Genomic DNA, 13,889 nt, shown 5'->3' with positions numbered 1-13,889 from the left:
GTTGTGATATTTCTCCGGTGTAATCTTCGATTGCACCCTGATTTGGTGTTCTGACATGTTTCTTTTTTTGAGTTTCGTAAAGGTTCACATATCCCAGGAAAAGGTTATTGGCTAGGTATTCCACTTTATTTGTGGGATACCCTTGTGGAGTTTCACCCTAAATTAATTTTTAATGTATTAATTTCTAATGTATTAATTTTTTAATATATTATTTTTAATAATTTTAATGTGGAGTTTCATCCTAATTATATAATTAATTGTAAAACTTTGCCTTTGAATAAGTGATCTTGGACCTCTCTTTGTTGCCTTACGATTACGATATTACGGTCATGTCCCGCGAACGTGGGGATACCCTTAGCAAAGACCCTTCGGTTAAATCATCATAAAATAAATTATAGTCCCTCGGATGTTGCCTTCGAATATACAACTTTGTCCCTCGATGACCCTCCGATGTTGCCTACGGTTAAAAGATGATAGTCCCTTCGAATGCTAAGGTATCCTCGTAACTGTTGCCTTCAATGACCAATCGATGACCCTACGATGACCTTTTACATCCAAAGGATAAAACTACTTATTTCTCAATAATAAGGACAGTTTTACCCTCATAAGGATAGGAAATACTCATAAAGACCTTGGGTCGGTATAACTCTTAATTGCTGGCTCACAACCTAAAACATTTTTTCACACCTCACACCTTTCAAAATACCTTTAGAAAATCACCACTTGGTATATATTCATACTAGAATCATTACCGAGTTATATTTTTCTAAACAATTTCCAAAACTAAACGAGATAACTACTTTGTATATATTCATACAAGAATCATTACAAAGTTAAATTCTCTTTCCAAAAACAATTTTCCAAACAATTCACAAACACTTTTTTTTCAGACAAAAATAATATAAGTGATCGAGCAATTAAGAGCCCATGGATAACCATGGATACAAAGGGTGCTAACACCTTCCCTTTGTATAATGTACCTCCCGAACCCAAAATCTAAATTAAGGTCTTTCCTGTTCTTTTCCACCTTTCCTTATTGGATAAAAGAAAAGTCGGTGGCGACTCTTGCTAACCGCGACATTGCTATAAAAAACACAAAAAGTCCAGTTCACCGTATGACAGAACTGGCGACTCTGCTGGGGATCCTAAATATTTAAAAAGAGAGGTTACCTTAAAAACAAGATCACTTATTCAATTTGTCTGATTTATTTTTAAGGGATTGCTTGGGTATGTTATGCTTGAGTGAAAGATCCTACACCCGGATCTAGTGTACCTTAGGTAAGTAGCAAGAGATCATCGCGACTGTCCGGCGTATACTGGAATGGTCAAAATGATGGCTACGGTTAATGTGGCACTTTGGATGTCCTGATGTTCCTCATGTTAGTTGAGGAAATATTTGGCATTCGCGTGGTGTCATAAAAGCATTAACCAGACCTTTAGAACCCTAATTGACTCATCCTGGCCATTAGAAAGTAGTGAGATAACTGGCTTCGGTTCCGACTGGAGTTGGTTGAGACTCGATACTACACTCTTTGAGATTGGACTTTAGGGAAGCTTCGGTCAACCACTTGGTGTTGCACTGAAGTGGACTTAAGGAAAGGTCAATGATTTGAGATCCTTCTAGAACCCGGTTACTATTCTAAGACAGGTTGAACCAACCAAACTTCAGTGGGGAGGGTATTTACCTATGGAACTCACGCAAGCCTTAAAACCTAGGAATGATTGTTGTGTGACTTGCTTGTGCTTGTTATTTATCTAACAACATGACATCATAACAACATAACATCATAACATCATGGCATTGTACTAACCATTTCAAGGATTTAGGGACTTAACTCTGCTAAAAACAAAAAAAAACAAAAACAAAAGCAAAAACAAAAGAGAAAAGAAAAAAAAAGCTCTTTTTGTTAGTTTATGCAAAGTTAAATCCCGAAAGTCCTTGAAAACATTTCATACATTGCATTGCATCGCATAACAGGTATTCTAAAGGATCAGTGTTCTCACGATTTTCCTATCAAACAGATTCCAGCAGATTCAAACAGATTGAACAATGGCTCTCGAACAAACTGTCAAAGATCTCCAGGCCCAGAATGCTCAATTCCAGGAAATGATGCTGAGCTTATCTAAGGGGCAGGAAGAACTGAAAGCTCTTTTGATGGAGAAGAAGAAGGACCAGAAACCTGTGGGTTACATCAACCCGGGGAGAAGGCTTAAGGGACAGGTTACAGGAGTCAAGATTAGAATTCCGAAGGATTCAGAAGAAGAGACCGAGAATGATTCGGAAGATGAGAATCCTAATCTCGTCAATTCTGAGGACGACGACGAAGATTATGAACATGAACAGTACTCTCCGAAGGATGATAAGTACAAGTTGCTGGAAGAACGTATGCTAGCTATGGAGGGGCAGAAAAGTGCCCGGTCTGGATTTCGAAAACTTGGGTCTGGTCTCTGATGTGGTCATTCCCCGCAAATTCAAGGTTCCCATTTTCACTAAGTATGATGGTGCCTCTTGTCCTCAGATGCATCTAAGGGCTTATGTGAGAAAGATTCAGCCGCACACTACTGATAAGAAACTGTGGATCCATTTCTTCCAAGAGAGTCTGTCTGGCACACAGTTAGAGTGGTATTATCAGCTTGAGAGCTCTAACATCCGCACATGGACTGATTTAGCAACAGCTTTCTACAAGCACTACCAGTATAATTCTGAGTTAGCGCCTACTCGGCTACAGCTACAAAATATGACTATGAGCTCTAAAGAAAGTTTCAAAGAATATGCTCAAAAGTGGAGAGATTTGGCTGGCAGAGTCAAACCCCCTATGACTGATCGAGAGTTAGTGGACATGTTCATGGGTACACTGACTGGCCCATTCTACAGCCATCTACTGGGAAGTTCCTCGTCAGGTTTCACTGAACTTATCTTGACAGGTGAACGGGTTGAAAGCGGCATTCGAAGTGGAAAGATACAGGCAGCTACTTCTGCAAGCACCAAAAAGTCCTATCAGGGAAAGAATGAATCAAATGCTGTGTACAGTGAGAGGAAGCATAACAAGAAGAATCGTGACCATACTGTTGGGGCAGTTACAATTGCCGCACCGCTATCTCAGAACTTCCAACACAGACAAGACAGGTCGAGAAGACAGTTTACCAAGATCAATATGACTTTAACCCAAGCACTGCAGAGTATGTTAAAGGCCAATTTGATTACCCTCAGAGGCCCTCCTGCAAATCCCAACACTACTTCTCCTCGTTATAATCCCAACGCCAGGTGTGCCTATCATTCCGATAGCCCCGGGCATGATACAAATGATTGCTGGTTGTTGAAGAACAAGATTCAGGATATGATCGACGCTGGAGAAATTGAATTTGATCCTCCGGCGACCCCCAATGTCATCACAGCACCTATGCCTAATCATGACCAGAATGTTAATGTTGTGGACGACAATTCTCACGTTACTGACGTTGCTGATTTAGCATCTCCTCTCCTGATCGTTAAGAAGAATTTATTGCAAGCTGGTTTATTTCCAGGTTGTGCTGAAGATTGCGATCTCTGTGTACTCCGACCCAATGATTGTTTGAAGTTGAAGAACGGCATTCAACGGCTGATGGATGATCGTACAATTCTATTTGAAAGGGTTCCTAAGGTGGACAACTCTATTGAAGAGGTATCTGTGATTGCTAGGTCCAAAGCTCCAGTGAAGATTACCGCTACTAGAGTGCCTGTGAAGATTACCGCTGAGCCCAAAGTGGCTCCCCTGATTATTACCGCACCTGGCCCCGTGCCATATTCCTCCAGCAAAGCTATTCCGTGGAACTATGGAGGCGACGTTTACATCCATGGCATAAAGCAAGTTGGTAGTTCTGCTAATCCTAATGATATTGTGGGGACTAGTAAAGTTACTCGAAGTGGAAGGATCTACTCCCCAGAAATCTCACCTCCCGCTCCCGAAATTCGAGGAAAAAGACCAGTCAATCCTCCTCAGTCAGAGACATCGGCCGAAGTTACTTCTGAAGATGTTGCCAAACAGGAAATGGAAGAGATGCTGAAAATCATCCGTAAGAGCGATTTTGATGTAGTGGAACAATTGGGGCATACTCCGTCTAAAATCTCAATGTTGTCCTTGTTGTTATCCTCTGAATCCCATGCCAATGCATTGATGAAATTCTTGAAGACCGCTCATGTGCCTCAAGAAACATCCGTCGATCAATTCGAACATTATGTTGCTAATTTGACTGTTGACAATGGCCTAGGCTTTTCCGATGCTGACCTGACGCCATCAAGAAAGAATCACAATAAAGCTCTGCATATCTCCATCGAGTGTGAGGGGATCACCCTGGCTCACGTGTTGATCGACAACGGCTCTTCCTTGAATGTGCTCCCGAAAGCTGTACTCGATAAATTTGACTACAAAGGCATTGAACTGAAACCTAGTGATGTTGTGGTGCGTGCTTACGATGGTGCGAAGAGTGTTGTCTATGGTGAAGTGGTTCTCCCTATCAAGATAGGACCTCAAGTCTTCAACACTACCTTTCACGTGATGGACATTCGTCCCGCCTACTCCTGCTTGTTGGGGCGCCCTTGGATCCATGGGGCAGGTGCGGTAGCTTCGTCGCTTCATCAAAAGCTGAAGTATCCAATAGCAGGCATGGTCGTCACTGTATGTGGAGAAGAAGAGTATATATTGTCAGTAGTGTGCAAGCCTTCAAATACGTCGAGATGGATGGTGAATTCTTTGAGACTCCTTCTCAGTCATTTGAAGTAGTTCCTCCACCCATTCTGTCCTTAAGCCAACTCCCCTTGTGCCCAAGGTTGTTCGTGCTCCCCCTGTCATGATCTCTCTGAAAGATGCTCAAGCCGCGGTGAAAGTGGTGATCGTATTGGTTGGGGTCGACTGATTAATGTACCGTACAAGTCTGATAAAGCTGGCCTGGGGTTTAACTCTGGAAAGATAGTCAAAAATCAGATTAATGCTATGGAAGATGCTGATAGTGATTGCGACTTGGATAGCTGGATTTTCCCAACAATTGGTGACGGACTCAACAATTGGAAGACTGAAGACATTATCCCGATTTCCTTTAGTCAGGAATCCCTATCCACTCTGGATCCTGTTGATAATAGTTCTACTACTGTTCATTATGATTTTGAAAATCCGATCTACCGAGCCGAAGATGGAAGTGAGGAAGATTGTGAAGTACCTGAAGAACTTGCCAGACTGTTACTGCAAGAAGAAAGGACTATACAGCCGCATGAGGAGTCAGTTGAGACTGTAAATCTGGGTACCGAGGTGGACAAGAAAGAAGTCAAAATAGGAGCAGGCTTGGAAAGCAGTGTCAAAGGAAGATTGATCCAGATGCTACATGACTATGTGGAGATTTTTGCTTGGTCTTACGAAGACATGCCAGGGCTGGATACCGATATAGTGGTGCATCGTTTGCCGATGAAGGAAGATTGTCGTCCTGTTAAGCAAAAGGTTCGTCGCATGCGTCCTGAAATGTCCGAGAAAATCAAAGCCGAGGTGATGAAACAATTTGACGCTGGTTTTCTTATCCTCAATGGGTTGCTAATGTGGTACCAGTGCCAAAGAAGGATGGTAAGGTGCAAATGTGTGTGGATTACAGAGATTTGAATAGAGCGAGTCCCAAAGATGATTTTCCACTGCCACATATTGATGTTCTGGTAGACAACACCGCTCAACACAAGGTATTCTCCTTCATGGATGGATTCTCGGGTTATAACCAGATCAAAATGGCACCTGAGGACATGGAGAAGACTACGTTTGTGACGCAATGGGGCACCTTCTGTTATAAAGTAATGCCATTCGGTTTAAAGAACGCAGGAGCAACATACCAGCGTGCTATGGTGGTTTTGTTCCATGACATGATCCATCACGAAATAGAAGTGTATGTGGATGACATGATAGCCAGATCTCATACTGAAGAAGAACATCTCGATCATTTATACAAACTGTTTGAGAGGCTGAAGAAATACAAGTTGAGATTGAACCCGAACAAATGCACCTTTGGAGTAAGATCTGGTAAACTCTTGGGCTTTATTGTCAGTGGTAAAGGTATTGAGGTTGACCCAGCCAAGGTGAGAGCTATTCAAGAGATGCCAGTTCCCCGTACGGATAAAGAAGTCAGAGGTTTCTTGGGACGTTTGAGTTACATTGCCCGATTTATTTCCCATTTGACCGCTACTTGCAAACCCATATTCAAGTTACTGAGAAAAAATCAAGAGATGATATGGAATGATGAATGTCAAGAAGCTTTCGACAAAATCAAGAAGTACCTCCAAGAACCTCCGATTCTGGTACCACCAGTTGAGGGAAGACCTCTAATCATGTATTTGACCGTTTTAGAAAACTCAATGGGGTGCGTGTTGGGGCAACATGACGAGTCTGGTCGAAAAGAGCATGCCATATACTACCTTAGCAAAAAGTTTACCGACTGTGAAACAAGATACTCACTGCTCGAGAAAACTTGCTGTGCTTTGGCCTGGGCTGCTCGCCGACTAAGACAGTATATGTTGAATCACACCACTTTGTTGATTTCTAAGATGGATCCTATCAAATACATATTTGAGAAACCCGCCCTCTCTGGAAGAATAGCAAGATGGCAGATGATTTTAACAGAGTATGATATCCAGTATACCACCCAAAAAGCAATCAAAGGAAGCGTGCTAGCTGATCATTTGGCTCATCAGGCAGTGAATGATTATCAGTCTATGAATTTTGAGTTCCCAGATGAGGATGTCATGCTTGTTACTGATTATGAAGAACCTGGACCGGAGGAAGGACCTGAAGTGGGATCCCGATGGACTATGGTTTTTGATGGATTGTCTAACGCATTGGGCAACGGTATTGGCGTCGTGATCATTTCCCCCAAGGGTGGCCATACGCCTTTCACCACTAGACTATGTTTTGAGTGCACCAACAATATGGCTGAGTATGAAGCGTGTATTTTGGGACTCAGAGCTGCTATAGACCTAAGAATCAAGTTCTTGAAGGTGTACGGAGACTCAGCCTTGGTAATCAGTCAGGTCAAAGGAGAATGGGACACTAAACATACGAATCTCATCCCTTATCGAGACGGGTGTTGACATTAATCCCATACTTTGAAGAGATCACATTCGAACATATTCCACGAGAGGAGAACCAGTTGGCAGACGCATTAGCTACCATGTCATCTATGTTCAGAGTCAGATGGGACAATGAAGCTCCCCGGATTACCATTGAACGACTAGACGAACCAGCATATTGTTATGAACTTAACGCTGATGAAGTAGAAGAGAAGCCTTGGTACCACGAGATAAAAAGATATTTAGAAGCTCAAGAATACCCTGAAGGGACATCCATCAATGACAGGAAATTTCTGAGGAAGTTCTCCGCTAAATTCTTTTTGAGTAATGGAATATTGTACAAACGTAACCATGATTCGACTTTGCTTCGCTGTGTGGATAGAAAGGAATCAGAGAAGATTATGGAAGACATGCACGACGGTATCTTTGGGACTCATTCTAGTGGACATACGATGGCCAAGAAGATTCTGAGATCAGGGTATTATTGGTCTACCATGGAAACTGATTGCCACCATCACTCCAGAACTTGTCATAAGTGCCAGATCTATGCGGATAAAGTACATGTGCCTCCTGCTCCATTAAACGTGTTGACAGCGCCTTGGCCCTTTGCAATGTGGGGCATTGATATGATTGGCGAGATTAAACCTACCGCCTCTAATGGACATCGTTTCATCCTTGTTGCTATTGATTACTTCACAAAGTGGGTGGAGGCAGCCTCATTTGCTTCTGTTACTAAGAATGTGGTGGCACGATTCATCAAGAACAACTCATCTGCCGATACGGCGTCCCTGAGAGAATTATCACTGACAATGGCACTAATTTGAACAACAAGATGATTACTGAACTCTGCACGCAGTTCAAAATAAAACACCATAACTCTTCTCCGTACCGGCCAAAGACGAACGGCGCTGTAGAAGCGGCTAATAAGAATATTAAGAAGATTATACAAAAGATGACGGTAACATACAAAGACTGGCATGAGATGTTACCATTTGCTCTTCATGGTTATCGTACTTCGGTACGAACTTCGACAGGGGCAACTCCTTTCTCTTTAGTCTACGGAATGGAAGCCGTTTTACAAGTAGAGGTTCAGATTCCCTCTCTAAGGATCATGAAAGAGGCGGGCTTAGACGAGGACGAATGGATTCAGACTCGACTCGATCAGATACATTTGATTGATGAGAAGAGACTTGCGGCTGTATGTCACGGGCAGATATATCAGAAGCGCATGACCAGGGCATTCAACAAAAGGGTCAAGAGACAAGTGTATCAAATGGGCGACTTGGTGATAAAGCGTATCATCCTACCACAAACTGATCCCAGAGGCAAATGGACTCCCACATACGAAGGGCCATTTGTAGTTAAGAAGGTATTCTCTGGTGGAGCCATGATACTTGCTACAATGGATGGCGAAGATTTCCCGCATCCCGTGAACGCGGACATAGTTAAAAAATACTACGCATGAAAGAGACCCGCTAGATCGACGTATCTAGGCAAAAGTAAGGGCATCCCGGCGAACCAAAAGGGTTCGGGCAAAAATTAGGGATATATATAAAAAAATGTACACCCGGCAAGTCGAAAACCTGAAAAGGCGGCTTGGGCAAAAAAGGGTATCCTGGTGGACTGAAAACCTGAAAAGGCGGTCCAGGCAAAAATTAGGGATTAAAGCGTATGACTATGTCCCGTTCTCAGTTAACTTTATCCAAGTTCAAGGGATTGACCAAGCCAATCACTTCTATCCGACAGCAGGGGATGAGATGCTTGAAGACATAATGACAGTAGTAGACTTAAAATCAATAAGACTTTTCTGCATAGCTTTCTCTTTGTTTTTGACAATTTCCTCTTACTAGGATTTCTGTCTCCTTGTACACAAATTGCCTGTTCATAGGCCTCCTTTCAAAATACCTTCAGAAAATCACCACTTGGTATACATTCATACTAGAATCATTACCGAGTTATATTTTTCTAAACAATTTTCAAAACTAAACGAGATAATCACTTTGTATACATTCATACAAGAATCATTACAAAGTTAAATTCTCTTTTCAAAACAATTTTTCTAAACAATTCACAAACACTTTTTTTTTTTTTTAAAAATGATATAAGTGATCGAGCAATTAAGAGCCCATGGATAACCATGGATACAAAGGGTGCTAACACCTTCCCTTTGTATAATGTACCTCCCGAACCCAAAATCTAAATTAAGGTCTTTCCTGTTCTTTTCCACCTTTCCTTATTGGATAAAAGAAAAGTCGGTGGCGACTCTTGCTAACCGCGACATTGCGATTAAAACCACAAAAAAGTCCAGTTCACCGTATGACAGAACTGGCGACTCTGCTGGTATTTATAGTGATAATGGTGACCTAATGGGCTCAGAATGAAGCCCGAAATTTTTGTTGTCTGTCAGCTTCGCTAGGCGAGCGCGTAGCGAACAGGCCAGTTTGGGCCATTTTCTGGATTGGACCATCCGTGAGCTGGGCCTTTGTTTCTTCAAGATCAGTGTTATATATGAGTCGGAATGCCTTGCAAAATGTCTTGAAATATTAATGGGCAAATTTTGGGGTATGACAACTGCCCCTGTTCAATATTCTTGGACCGAGAGAGTTAGAATGGTGTGTACGCCATTCGTGGTCTGGAGGTGGAAGATTATTGAACACTAGAATGCCCCAAAAATTTGCACTTGAGAATCGACAGTTGGTCTTGATGGAGATGGGCTTAAAGGTGCCATCCGGGAGGTTTGATGACGAAAGCTTCAGATCGCGCCGTATATTAGGCCAATTTGAAGACATGGGTGTCTGTCATACCCCAAAAATTACCCATCATTTTTCCTAAAAAAAAAAAAAAAATAATAATAATAATAATAATAATAATAATTAATTAATTAATTAATTAAATAATTAAAATAAATAAATAAATAAAATATAACAAATTATTTTGGACTTGGGTCTCCCTCATTCCAAGCCCATTACCCACAAAATTAGTCTATAAATACTGAAGTTTCAGTAGAGGAAAAGGACGGGGAGTTAGACTTGGAGTTTACACTGGGAGATTCACTGGAGAAAGAAGGAAGAGAAGCAAAATACTCTGAGGTTTCCTTGGAACAAAACCTTGAGGAAAAAGAAAGAGAGAGAACAGAGAAGGACAGATAGAAACTTTGGCATAGGAACCCTGCCAACCCGGAGAATTCAGAGTAAAGAAATCCGGAAAGCAGCCCATCCGCACCGAAGCCACCGCCGCCCAATTCCCGCCGCCTAACTCATTCCGATACCACAAGTGATCAACCTCTTCAACCTTGAATTGGCAAACAGGTTTGCGTATCTCTATTGTTTATACTTTCAATTGGCCATATTTGCATATATAATGCATCATGATTAAATGTTGATATATAATTTGCTTTCGTATGTGAATTTAAATATGCCTGAATACCCTGAATGTTTGACCATGTTGTTCCTGTGATTAAATGCCATAAAAATTCAACTTTATTATGTTTTATCATAGCCATGCATTATTCATCCTATCCTATTTATTGTTGTGATATTTCTCCGGTGTAATCTTCGATTACACCCTGATTTGGTGTTCTGACATGTCTCTTTTTTTGAGTTTCGTAGAGGTTCACATATCCCAGGAAAAGGTTATTGGCTAGGTATTCCACTTTATTTGTGGGATACCCTTGTGGAGTTTCACCCTAAATTAATTTTTAATGTATTAATTTCTAATGTATTAATTTTTAATATATTATTTTTAATAATTTTAATGTGGAGTTTCATCCTAATTATATAATTAATTGTAAAACTTTGCCTTTGAATAAGTGATCTTGGGCCTCTCTTTGTTGCCTTACGATTACGATATTACGGTCATGTCCCGCGAACGTGGGGATACCCTTAGCAAAGACCCTTCGGTTAAATCATCATAAAATAAATTATAGTCCCTCGGATGTTGCCTTCGAATATACAACTTTGTCCCTCGATGACCCTCCGATGTTGCCTACGGTTAAAAGATGATAGTCCCTTCGAATGCTAAGGTATCCTCGTAACTGTTGCCTTCAATGACCAATCGATGACCCTACGATGACCCTTTTACATCCAAAGGATAAAACTACTTATTTCTCAATAATAAGGACAGTTTTACCCTCATAAGGATAGGAAATGCCCGTAAAGACCTTGGGTCGGTATAACTCTTAATTGCTGGCTCACAACTTAAAACATTTTTTTTTGCACCTCACACCTTTCAAAATGCCTTTAGAAAATCACCACTTGGTATACATTCATACTAGAATCATTACCGAGTTATATTTTTCTAAACAATTTTCAAAACTAAAACGGGATAACCACTTTGTATACATTCATACAAGAATCATTACAAAGTTAAATTCTCTTTTCAAAACAATTTTCCAAACAATTCACAAACACTTTTTTAGACAAAAATAATATAAGTGATCGAGCAATTAAGAGCCCATGGATAACCATGGATACAAAGGGTGCTAACACCTTCCCTTTGTATAATGTACCTCCCGAACCCAAAATCTAAATTAAGGTCTTTCCTGTTCTTTTCCACCTTTCCTTATTGGATAAAAGAAAAGTCGGTGGCGACTCTTGCTAACCGCGACATTGCGATTAAAACCACAAAAAGTCCAGTTCACCGTATGACAGAACTGGCGACTCTGCTGGGGAAGAGAATATTTAAAAAGAGAGGTTACCTTAAAAACAAGATCACTTATTCAATTTGTCTGATTTATTTTTAAGGGATTGCTTGGGTATGTTATGCTTGAGTGAAAGATCCTACACCCGGATCTAGTGTACCTTAGGTAAGTAGCAAGAGATCATCGCGACTGTCCGGCGTATACTGGAATGGTCAAATGATGGCTACGGTTAATGTGGCACTTTGGATGTCCTGATGTTCCTCATGTTAGTTGAGGAAATATTTGGCATTCGCGTGGTGCCATAAAAGCATTAACCAGACCTTTAGAACCCTAATTGACTCATCCTGGCCATTAGAAAGTAGTGAGATAACTGGCTTCGGTTCCGACTGGAGTTGGTTGAGACTCGATACTACACTCTTTGAGATTGGACTTTAGGGAAGCTTCGGTCAACCACTTGGTGTTGCACTGAAGTGGACTTAAGGAAAGGTCAATGATTTGAGATCCTTCTAGAACCCGGTTACTATTCTAAGACAGGTTGAACCCACCAAACTTCAGTGGGGAGGGTACTTACCTATGGAACTCATGCAAGCCTTAAAACCTAGGAATGATTGTTGTATGACTTGCTTATGCTTGTATTTTGTTTAATATCATAACATCATAACATCATAACATCATAACATCATAACATTATGACATTGCACTAATCACTTCGAGGACTTAGGGATTTAACTTGGCTCTATTTTGTAAGGCTATGGCTCCCAGGAAGACTATCCGGATAAATTTTGTAGTCATCTCTCCTCAACTCAAGGATTTAGTGTCAGAACTTCCTGATCAGGCTCAGTTCGTCAAAAAGCATGGTTCTCTCCTCGATTTGGTTACCACTGGTTTCAAAGAAGATATGATGAGAGTCCTATTCCAGTTCTTCGATCCTAAACATCATTGCTTCACATTCCCAGATTATCAGTTGGTGCCCACATTAGAAGAATTTTCCCAGCTGCTTGGGATACCTATTCTTGATCAAATACCTTTCAGTGGTTTAGAAAAGATTCCGAGGTCCGAAAAAGTTGCCGCAGCTTTACACATGACAAAGTCAGATATTGAAGCTAATTGGGTAACAAGAAGTGGAGTTAAGGGTTTACTTGCCAAATTTCTGATGAATAAGGCCCGAGAATTCTTAAAAGTCATGAATGTCCATGCTTTCGAGGAGATTCTAGCATTACTAATCTATGGTTTGGTGTTATTCCCTAATCCAGATCAATTCATAGATATGAATGCTATTCAGATATTTCTCGCTCGTAACCCTGTGCCTACCTTGCTCGGCGACATTCTGCATTCCCTTCACACTCGTACTATGAAGAGGCAAGGGACTCTCATGTGCTGCATACCTTTATTATCCAGGTGGTTTATTTCGCACCTTCCTCAGTCAGTCTTGAAGAATGAGCAAAGTTTGAGATGGTCTCAAAGGATAATGTCGCTCTCCCACTCAGACATCCGTTGGTGTCCTCATTTCAAAGAAAACAATATCATCATTGACCGTTGTGGAGAATTCCCTAATGTACCACTCATGGGGATAAGAGGAGGTATTACTTATAATCCTGCTTTAGCCCTACGTCAGTTTGGTTGTGCTCGAAGAGATGGTCCACATGAAATAATTATACAAGGCATGGTGTTTGACTATGATAACGATTCCCAAGGTCTCCGTCAAAGATTTGTGCGAGCTTGGGGCATGGTGAAAAGAAGTACTTTAGGACAGAAAAACTCTATTCCTATGGAACCTTATCTCAGATGGGTCCGCACAAGAGCTCGTGAACTTGTCATGCCATATCTGGCAGTCGGACCACTGATTGTTGAACCAGAAGCTGAAGGAGGTACTCCTCAGATCGTTCCTTATCCAGATATGCCTACCGATGTTGAAGAGTTAAAGAAGTCCTGGATCCAGTTGAGAGAGGAAAGGGATACTTTTGAAGCCCAGTTCTGTGCTACAAGGAAGAAGGTGTTAGAGCTCACCGGCCAGTTTAATGAGGAACGAAGACTCAATACATATCTTCGCCCAAAAAGAAGCCGTCCCTGGGAGACCTGAGCTTTTATTGTATTTTACTTCTTATTATAATGAATATTAATCAAATATTATTAATAAAAGTGGCTTTCTTTTTTTGGTAGTTTATGCAAAATTAA

This window comes from Lathyrus oleraceus, chromosome 7 (genome assembly GCF_024323335.1).
Source record: "Lathyrus oleraceus cultivar Zhongwan6 chromosome 7, CAAS_Psat_ZW6_1.0, whole genome shotgun sequence".
Lineage (NCBI taxonomy): Eukaryota > Viridiplantae > Streptophyta > Magnoliopsida > Fabales > Fabaceae > Lathyrus > Lathyrus oleraceus.
The sequence above is the reverse complement of the archived record's forward strand: the minus strand, read 5'-3'. Positions refer to the sequence as shown.